This window comes from Prosopis cineraria, unplaced genomic scaffold, assembly GCF_029017545.1.
Source record: "Prosopis cineraria cultivar Desert tree isolate PC_DT_omini unplaced genomic scaffold, ASM2901754v1 PC10, whole genome shotgun sequence".
Classification (NCBI taxonomy): Eukaryota; Viridiplantae; Streptophyta; class Magnoliopsida; order Fabales; family Fabaceae; genus Prosopis; species Prosopis cineraria.
In genome coordinates this window covers 5,818,141-5,829,025 of record NW_026555341.1, presented here as the reverse complement: position 1 = coordinate 5,829,025, position 10,885 = coordinate 5,818,141, and the positions used below count along the sequence as shown (strand labels likewise).

Here is a 10,885-nt window from a genome sequence, read left to right as displayed (position 1 = left end):
AATTATTAACTAACCTAATCTAATAAAGATTTTATCCTAGCCTTTGAAAAAAATTTAATAACATAACAACTTAAAAATAAGAGTTTTTCGAACTTTATGCCCTCTTTTGAGTAATCCAACGATGACAACAATTACATAAAAACTCAAACAAATTTTTTATATAAAAAGTTTCAACAACATGACACCTTAAAAATAGGCATTTCTCAAGTCTTATCCTCGCTTTTTATTCTAAATTTTATTCTTGCAAATTCTAGTATACACAACATAACAGCAACACAACAAATTTTCAAGTGCATTCAATTATACTCACAACAACAATGCAAATTCAATTTATATAACACTAAATAACCCCAAGGAGTAAGGGAATGCATGGAATACGAATGTAGATAATCAAACTAATACAAAAATTATTGGGAAGATTAATTACAAAATTCAATTTCAAAACACCAAAAATCAACTAAAAACCAAAATTTCAAGTACCTACTATCAAGGATACCCACAGTGGTAAAAAAAAATAACTTTGAAACCACTCATTTACGACCATAAGTCAAAATTAACAACCTAAAAACTCAAAAGAAGGATTAATGAAGGAGAAAGCAAGAACCAGCTTCAAGGGGAAGATAAAACATTGAAAATGGAAAGAAGGGTAGGAACAACCAGCACCCACACAATGAACGAAGGCTTCTAACGAGCAAATGAACACAAAATTCACAATCCCACCATCAATGGACTAGCACCCACACAATAAATGAAGGCTTCTAACGAGCAAATGCACACAAAATTCACAATCCCACCATCAATTAAGTGCAAAATGATCATTCAATGGCCGGAAATGTGGTTTCAGAAGGGTTTGGAGTGTTTTTGAAAGCTTCGAGTGCATTTGAATTTTAAAATATTTAAAATTTTAACTTTTAAAATAACCATTCAAGTTCAAATATATATAAGTATTTTTCACCTTTTTTATTTGACCTTTTTTACAAATAAACTATGTCTTGTTTAGGAAATTCTATTGTAGTGGGTGATGTGCACCACAATGCAACCATTCAACATATAATTTAGTATAATTGGTGCTAAGGTTTGAATCCTTGTCAAAAAAAATGTCCACGTATAATGTCAGATAGTAGTTTGAACATAATTACTTTTTATAGGAGGGTGCTTGTGCACAATAAAAAAAAAATTAGCATCATTAGTTCATTACCATAGCCTCATGTGTGGACATAATAACGATATTATGCTTCAATGGATCAGAATATGAATTATCACATGCCAATATATTATTCCCTCCATCCCTAACTACAGAAGTCAGGTAAGTAATTCACATATATTAAGAAAATTAAAAAAATTAATTATTTAATTAACTTATTATTTTCATTTTAAGCATTTATATTATTGGAAACGACCATTCCTTTATTATATGCAATCATTAAGATAGTTTGGGAAGAAATAATAAATGGGATAAAGAAATAAAATCATAACCTTATCTTACACTACTATAAGAAGTACTTTTAACATCGATTATTAAAGAAAAGAAAAAAAAAGTGAAAAGTAGACTTTTAACGTTGGTTATTTAACTAATGTCAAAGTTATATAACTAACCGATGTCAAAAGTCTACAAAAATCAATTGAAATTTTTAAAAGAATAACTGTAACATCCCAATTTAAATTTTAATAGTTAATTTGGGTTAATAAAAATTTTGAAAAGTATTATTAAATTATTATTATAAAAAAAAAGGTATGAAAAAAAAATAAAAAAAATAAAAAAATAAAAAAAAATAATAATAATAAATAAAAAAAATAAAATATTATTAAATTATTATTATTATAATAATAAAAAGAAAGAAAGGAAAAGAAAGGAAGAAGAAGAAGAAAGCGAATTTGCTTCGTCCGCCGCCTCAACAGTAACAATAATAAAATAATAATAAAAAGAAAAGAAGAAGAAGAGAGAGAAAATAATTAAAAAAAAATGTGGGACCCACTGAATTTTTATAAAAACTCACCTGTTCCTTCATTTCTTCATTCCTTCTTTCGTGCGTGAGCTTCGGCAGAGAGAGCATCTGTGAGCCAAATTCACCGGTGCTGGGTTTTAAGGTAAGAGTTTTTAATAGGATATTTAGGGTGTGATTTTAAGCTTTTCAAGACTAAGTAAGTGTTCTAAAAATTTTTCTTAGTCATCCTTCTTCTTTAGTTTCTGAGTTTGTAGTGGTAGAAAATTTAAGATCTGAAAGAGGGATGAATTTATGTTGAATAAATATGGTTTTTGAGGTTGTCAGTAGTATAATAAATGTTATAGAGTATAAATTTGTTAATGATCTTTGAATTTATGGCTTATGGATCAAATTCTAAACTAGATCTGAAAATATATGTTGATTTATTGAGGTTTAGATGATTATTTGGGATGAGAAATGAATTATTATGGTTATAGGATTATGATTCTAAGCTAGAGACTCAATTTTTAATTTTTGGGTATTTTAGGTACGAATTTATAAAATAAAAAGAAAATTTTGATAATAGAAATTAGTTTAAAATTTGATTTTTAGATTATTAATGTTTATTGATAATTAAAAGAGGAGTTAAAAATTTTACTTAATAGTATTAACTATAGATTTGTATTAAGATTGAGATTAGGAATTATGTTATATTTTTAATTCTATTATTAGAATTATTTTATTAGTTTCAAAAATTGAAACTAATATTTATAAATAATATGTTATTTGTAGATTGTATTACTGGTGAAGATTGTGGAGAGAGAGAAATTTTAAGGAATAATTTATTGAAAAAGCCACAAGGTAACCATGCTTTTAATTTGTGATTAGTGTTACTTCTTGTTAATTGGGTGATTATTGAGAAAATTATGAATTTTGTAATATTGTATAATTGTGCAATATTATTATGAATTTGTTTAATTATTGTGGGAGGTGTTGGAGACTTGCTATTGTTGTTGTATTTATGTGCCACGTGGTACGCCCCTATTGGAGCTCAATAGGTGGTTTGTAAGGGCTCGGGCTAATCTACCTTTGGCCGGGTAATTTAGTACCGAGTGAGGGCTACGGCTCGAGGTTAATGGAGGGATATAAGGATGGTTGTTTGTGTGTATTATAATATTTCTTATATTTGTTGGAATTATATTATTTTTAATTCTCACTTAGTAAGCACACACTTAACTGTTTGTATACACTATCATAAATTGGCTTTGGTTACTGGGACTTTTGAGTCTCATTATGTGGTTAACAATTTTCAGGAGAAGAGCCAAGAGTGACACGTGGAGGAGTCCCAGAGGCTTAGTGGTATAGATCCACTGTCTCTTTTGGGTATTTAATTTATGATTTATAATGTATTATATTGCCAATATTAGGGCTTTTTGTTTATTGTCAATTATATGAATATATAAATGTAATCATGCCTTTCAAACTATTTCTATTTTTGGTACAATTTGGATGACTGTAATTTTAATATTTGGTTTACTTTGGATTGGTTAAAATGGCATGATTATAAGGCCAAATAACTGGCTTGTGTTGAAAATTGACTAAATTGCTTATTTTACTTGTTGGGAGTATAAGGATGGACAAATGTGATTTAGTTTACTTGTTGGGAGTATAAGGATGGACAAATGTGATTTAGCCTAATGGCATGTGGGAGGTAAAAATTTATCTGAAATGTTATAGTGTGTGAGTTGAAGCCGATTATAAAATATTTTATATTGAAATTTATTGATATAAAAATGTGTTGGGTGGCTGTAACCCAACTATGGTTGAGTTAAATTATTTAAAAAAAAAAAAATTTTGGTGTGTTACAAATTTTGGTATCAGAGCTTCATGGTTCCAATTCTTATAAATTATGAAATTGTTATACATTAACCTAGTTTATTGGCAATATACATTATTAAATCATAATGCTTCTCCATTATTTTTCTTGTCTTGAGATTAGTGTTAATTTAATTATGTGACTTCCATCCTTTAGGAGGGGAGAGATGGTGTCCAAAACTAGGAGAGGTGGCGAAATTGTCGGTGATTCTATAGAGCCAATAGGAAATGACATACCTTCACTGCCACAACCGGAGCCCACACAGCAACAAATTGGGCAGGGCGAGCCCATACAGTCACAACTAAGGCAGGATGAGCCAACTATGAGGCAAATGATGGATCTACTATATAATCTTAGTGACCGCATGAAGAGACAAGAAGAAGAATTGGCCGCTTTAAGACAATATAAGGAGAATGACAACCGAGAGGGAAATGGCCAACAAGAAGGAAGCCATACCAAGGTATTCAATGCGAGCCAATCTGCTGATAAAGGCTTACCTTCCTATTCTCACCATGAGACTAGTCCGAAGAATGTGAGTCTCCACTCTGACCAACAGACATCCACGATCACAAAGATCTGGAGTACTTTTCGTAAGTTTAATCCTCCTACTTTCGATGGAAATCTTAAGCCAGCAGTGGTTGAAGAATGGATAGATCAATTGGAGAGTATTTTTCGTATGGTTGTGTGCACTTCTAATCAAAAGGTGCAGCTGGCAATATTCCTACTACAGAAGAGTGCTAAGAAATGGTGGGAAACATCAGGACCGAAGGATGATTCCTCTCTTACTTGGGAAGATTTTAAAGCCATATTGTTCGAGAATTATTTTCCTACTGCACTGAGAGCAGAAAAGGAGGCTGAGTTTCATGCATTCCGCCAGGGTGATTTAGATGAGGATGAATTTATTGAACAATTCTCAGAATTATCTAAATACTCTACTTACCTCCAGAAACATGAAGACACGGAGTGGATGGCTGAACGATTACTAGAGAAGGCGAGGCCTGATCTAAGGGAACAGTTAGCCCCTTTTGAGATCAAGACATTCAGTGAGATGTGCAATAAGCTTCGAATAGTTTCTCGGAGGAAGAGAGAGGCTAGATTAGAAGCTGATAGAGAGAGGAGGAAAGAACCTCATGGGAAGCCCCCTATCCACACCCGACCCATTGGTGGAGTAGAGAAGAGGAGCAGTCAAATCTTTGGAGGTTTTAGAAATCAGAAGAAGAAGGGCTACTATCATAAGGGCCAGAGCTACAGAGGGAATCAGAGTGGAAGTCAAGGGTCCTATAGGAGCCCAGCTACCTTTAATCCTACTCCTAGTGCTGCTAGTAATCAAGCATGCAGTAAGTGTGGGAAGTTTCATTCTGGTGATTGTTGGGTTTGTTACATCTGTCAGAAGCCTGGTCATATTGCTAGATTCTGCTATCAAAACCAAAATAGGGGTAATGATCAGAGACCTACAGTACCAGCACGAGTGTATGCCCTCTCTGGGCCAGAGGCTGCTAATAACCCTAATGCTATCAGAGGTATAATCCGAATCCTTGATAATGATGTTTGTGCTTTGTTTGATTCGGGTGCTACACACTCTTTTGTGTCTGATGAATGTGTGAAAAGATGTAAATTGCCTGTGTGTACCTTACCTTTTGATGTGAAGATTTCTACTCCTGCTGGTTTGACTGTAAGGACTGCTAAGGCATGTCTAAATGTAGAGGTTGAGTATGAGGGTCGAAAGACCACCATAGACCTCATTTGTTTGTCTTTGTCTGGGATTGATGTTATTGTGGGGATGGATTGGTTGTCTGCAAATGGAGCTGTACTTAATTGTCAGAAAAAGAGTGTGTCACTCTCAGTTCTTACTGTAACCCCTGTAGAGTCCCAAAGTCCTATGTTGTTGTCTGCAGCTCAAGTAGAACAGTGTATAAGAAAGGGCTGTCAAGCTTTTATGATTTTCTTCTCAATCAAGGCAGAGATTGAAGAAGGTGTAGATCAGATTCCAGTAGTGAGAGAATTCCCTGACGTCTTTCCTACTGAAGTGATCGGTTTGCCTCCAGAACGAGAGGTTGAGTTCTCGATTGAACTCGTACCTGGTACGGGGCCTATTTCTAAGGCACCCTATAGGATGTCTCCATCGGAGTTAGCTGAGTTGAAGAGACAAATTGAAGAGTTGTTAGAGAAGGGGTTTATCAGACCGAGTGTATCACCATGGGGGTCACCGGTACTGTTTGTGAAAAAGAAAGATGGAAGCCTTAGATTGTGTATTGATTATAGACAATTGAATAAGGTAACCATCAAGAATAAGTACCCCTTACCTCGAATTGATGATTTGTTAGACCAATTAGTCAATTCAGCGGTGTTTTCTAAGATTGATCTAAGATCAGGGTATCATCAATTGAGGGTTAGAGCAGAGGATATCCCTAAAACTGCTTTTAGAACTAGATATGGGCACTATGAGTTCCTAGTGATGCCGTTTGGGTTAACAAATGCCCCAGCTGTCTTCATGGATTATATGAATCGAATCTTCAGGCCTTATCTCGATGAATTTGTTGTAGTCTTTATTGATGACATACTTATTTATTCTCGAGATGAGGTGGACCATGCTAGACATCTTAAAATTGTTTTGGAGATATTAAGAGAGCACAAGCTCTATGCCAAGTTGAGCAAATGTGATTTTTGGCTTAAAGAAGTTAAATTCTTAGGCCATGTTGTTTCAGAAGAAGGGGTAGCAGTGGACCCTAGTAAGATAGATGCAGTGATGAAATGGGAGCAACCTCGAAGTGTGACAGAGATTAGGAGTTTCTTGGGTCTTGCAGGCTACTATCGTCGTTTCATTAAGGGTTTTTCACAAATTGCAATGCCCTTGACTAAGTTGACCAGGAAAGATGCTCCATTTATTTGGACGAACGAGTGTGAAGTTGCCTTCCAGGAGCTGAAAAAGAGGTTGACCACCACACCGGTGCTCACCTTACCTGTTCCAACTGCTCCTTATACCTTATATACTGATGCTTCTAAGAAAGGTTTAGGTTGTGTATTGATGCAGGAGGATCGAGTAGTGGCTTATGCCTCTCGACAGTTGAGACCTCATGAGGAAAATTACCCTACTCATGACTTGGAGCTTGCTGCTGTGGTATTTGCCTTGAAGATTTGGAGGCACTATCTTTATGGTTCTTCTTTTGAAGTCTTCAGTGATCATAAAAGTTTAAAATATTTGTTTGATCAAAAGGAGCTCAACATGAGACAGCGCAGATGGATTGAGTTTTTGAAGGATTATGACTTTGAGTTGAAGTATCATCCAGGGAAAGCTAACGTAGTCGCCGACGCTCTGAGCAGGAAACTTGTACATACTGCTCACATGATGGTCAGAGAACATGAATTATGGAGTAGTTTTCATGCAGTAAATGTAGAAGTAGTCGAAAATCGTTTGGCTGCTCTACATATTACTGAATTTGAGAATAATTTTTGGGAAGAAATCAGAATTTCGCAGCAGAAGGACGATTATTTGAATAAGATTAGGGTAGAGATTGGGGCTGGAAAGGCTGAACATTTTGATGTGACCGATGATGATGTCGTAAGATATAAAGGTAGAGTGTGTGTGCCTAATGATACTCGATTGAAAAATATCTTACTTGAGGAGGCTCATCAGAGTAAATATACCATTCACCCAGGAGCAACTAAGATGTATCATGACTTAAGACGTGGTTGGTGGTGGCCAAGGATGAAGAGAGATGTAACTGAACATGTAACTCGTTGTTTGACTTGCCAGAAAGTCAAAATTGAGCATCAGAAACCAGCCGGGATGCTACAGTCTCTTGATATTCCAGAGTGGAAATGGGACAGCATTTCTATGGACTTCATTACAGGATTGCCTAGAACATCTTCTGGTCATGACACTATATGGGTAATCGTAGATCGACTCACCAAATCAGCTCATTTTCTTGCTACTAATATCAAGTATTCTCTCGAAAAATTAACTGAAATCTACATAAGAGAAGTGGTGAGATTGCATGGAGTGCCGACAAATATTGTATCTGATCGTGATCCGAGATTCACATCAAACTTTTGGAAGTCATTACAGGAAGCCATGGGTACTCGTCTGAGTTTTAGCACCGCTTACCACCCCCAGACCGATGGGCAAACGGAACGAACCATACAAACTCTTGAAGACATGTTAAGAGCGTGTGCCATTGAGCTTAGAGGTAATTGGGATAGTCACTTACCATTAGCTGAATTTGCCTACAATAATAGTTTTCATTCTAGCATTCAGATGGCACCTTATGAGGCATTGTATGGAAGAAAATGTAGATCGCCACTGTGTTGGACAGAATTAAGTGAGAGAACTGTTTTGGGGCCAGACATTGTTGATGAGACTACCCAAAAGATTGCTTTAATCAAGCAAAAATTACTCACAGCTCAAAGTAGACAAAAGAGTTATGCGGATAAAGGAGAAGACCGCTTGAGTTTGAAGTAGGTGACCATGTATTTTTGAAAATCTCTCCAGTAACTGGTGTTGGAAGAGCTATTAAGGCTAAGAAGTTGACACCAAGGTTTATGGGGCCTTTTGAGATCTTAAAACGAGTTGGACCAGTAGCGTACCAAGTAGCATTACCACCCCAAATTGCTGGAATACACAACGTATTCCATGTGTCACAACTGAAAAAGTATCAACCAGATCCTTCCCATATAATTGAACCCGAGGAATTGAACTCAGGGAGAATTTGACATTCAGAGCTGAACCAGAAAGGATTATGGATTATAAGGACAAGCAATTAAGAAATAAGACCATTAGATTGGTTAAAGTAATCTGGAAGAGCACAACTCCAGGTGATGTTACGTGGGAGACCGAGGACAGTATGCGACGTGATTATCCTCGTCTTTTTGATTAAGTGAGTAGTTAATAGTTATTAATTTTAAATTTTGAGGACAAAATTTGTAAAAGGAGGGGAGAATTGTAACATCCCAATTTAAATTTTAATAGTTAATTTGGGTTAATAAAAATTTTGAAAAGTATTATTAAATTATTATTATAAAAAAAAAGGTATGAAAAAAAAAATAAAAAAAATAAAAAAATAAAAAAAAATAATAATAATAAATAAAAAAATAAAATATTATTAAATTATTATTATTATAATAATAAAAAGAAAGAAAGGAAAAGAAAGGAAGAAGAAGAAGAAAGCGAATTTGCTTCGTCCGCCGCCTCAACAGTAACAATAATAAAATAATAATAAAAAGAAAAGAAGAAGAAGAGAGAGAAAATAATTAAAAAAAAATGTGGGACCCACTGAATTTTTATAAAAACTCACCTGTTCCTTCATTTCTTCATTCCTTCTTTCGTGCGTGAGCTTCGGCAGAGAGAGCATCTGTGAGCCAAATTCACCGGTGCTGGGTTTTAAGGTAAGAGTTTTTAATAGGATATTTAGGGTGTGATTTTAAGCTTTTCAAGACTAAGTAAGTGTTCTAAAAATTTTTCTTAGTCATCCTTCTTCTTTAGTTTCTGAGTTTGTAGTGGTAGAAAATTTAAGATCTGAAAGAGGGATGAATTTATGTTGAATAAATATGGTTTTTGAGGTTGTCAGTAGTATAATAAATGTTATAGAGTATAAATTTGTTAATGATCTTTGAATTTATGGCTTATGGATCAAATTCTAAACTAGATCTGAAAATATATGTTGATTTATTGAGGTTTAGATGATTATTTGGGATGAGAAATGAATTATTATGGTTATAGGATTATGATTCTAAGCTAGAGACTCAATTTTTAATTTTTGGGTATTTTAGGTACGAATTTATAAAATAAAAAGAAAATTTTGATAATAGAAATTAGTTTAAAATTTGATTTTTAGATTATTAATGTTTATTGATAATTAAAAGAGGAGTTAAAAATTTTACTTAATAGTATTAACTATAGATTTGTATTAAGATTGAGATTAGGAATTATGTTATATTTTTAATTCTATTATTAGAATTATTTTATTAGTTTCAAAAATTGAAACTAATATTTATAAATAATATGTTATTTGTAGATTGTATTACTGGTGAAGATTGTGGAGAGAGAGAAATTTTAAGGAATAATTTATTGAAAAAGCCACAAGGTAACCATGCTTTTAATTTGTGATTAGTGTTACTTCTTGTTAATTGGGTGATTATTGAGAAAATTATGAATTTTGTAATATTGTATAATTGTGCAATATTATTATGAATTTGTTTAATTATTGTGGGAGGTGTTGGGAGACTTGCTATTGTTGTTGTATTTATGTGCCACGTGGTACGCCCCTATTGGAGCTCAATAGGTGGTTTGTAAGGGCTCGGGCTAATCTACCTTTGGCCGGGTAATTTAGTACCGAGTGAGGGCTACGGCTCGAGGTTAATGGAGGGATATAAGGATGGTTGTTTGTGTGTATTATAATATTTCTTATATTTGTTGGAATTATATTATTTTTAATTCTCACTTAGTAAGCACACACTTAACTGTTTGTATACACTATCATAAATTGGCTTTGGTTACTGGGACTTTTGAGTCTCATTATGTGGTTAACAATTTTCAGGAGAAGAGCCAAGAGTGACACGTGGAGGAGTCCCAGAGGCTTAGTGGTATAGATCCACTGTCTCTTTTGGGTATTTAATTTATGATTTATAATGTATTATATTGCCAATATTAGGGCTTTTTGTTTATTGTCAATTATATGAATATATAAATGTAATCATGCCTTTCAAACTATTTCTATTTTTGGTACAATTTGGATGACTGTAATTTTAATATTTGGTTTACTTTGGATTGGTTAAAATGGCATGATTATAAGGCCAAATAACTGGCTTGTGTTGAAAATTGACTAAATTGCTTATTTTACTTGTTGGGAGTATAAGGATGGACAAATGTGATTTAGTTTACTTGTTGGGAGTATAAGGATGGACAAATGTGATTTAGCCTAATGGCATGTGGGAGGTAAAAATTTATCTGAAATGTTATAGTGTGTGAGTTGAAGCCGATTATAAAATATTTTATATTGAAATTTATTGATATAAAAATGTGTTGGGTGGCTGTAACCCAACTATGGTTGAGTTAAATTATTTAAAAAAAAAAATTTTGGTGTGTTAC

The 10,885-nt window shown here is 33.8% G+C and overlaps 2 long non-coding RNA genes across 2 annotated transcripts; both read left to right on the top strand.

Annotated features, from left to right (window-relative positions):
- Positions 1-1,874: 1,874 nt before the first annotated feature.
- LOC129321439 (uncharacterized) lies at positions 1,875-3,411 on the top strand. The gene is made up of 2 exons (XR_008596003.1): positions 1,875-2,088; positions 3,239-3,411. It is a non-coding gene; the product is annotated as an uncharacterized LOC129321439 (long non-coding RNA).
- Positions 3,412-8,969: 5,558 nt separating this feature from the next.
- LOC129321359 (uncharacterized) lies at positions 8,970-10,507 on the top strand. The gene is made up of 2 exons (XR_008595983.1): positions 8,970-9,183; positions 10,335-10,507. It is a non-coding gene; the product is annotated as an uncharacterized LOC129321359 (long non-coding RNA).
- Positions 10,508-10,885: the final 378 nt, after the last annotated feature.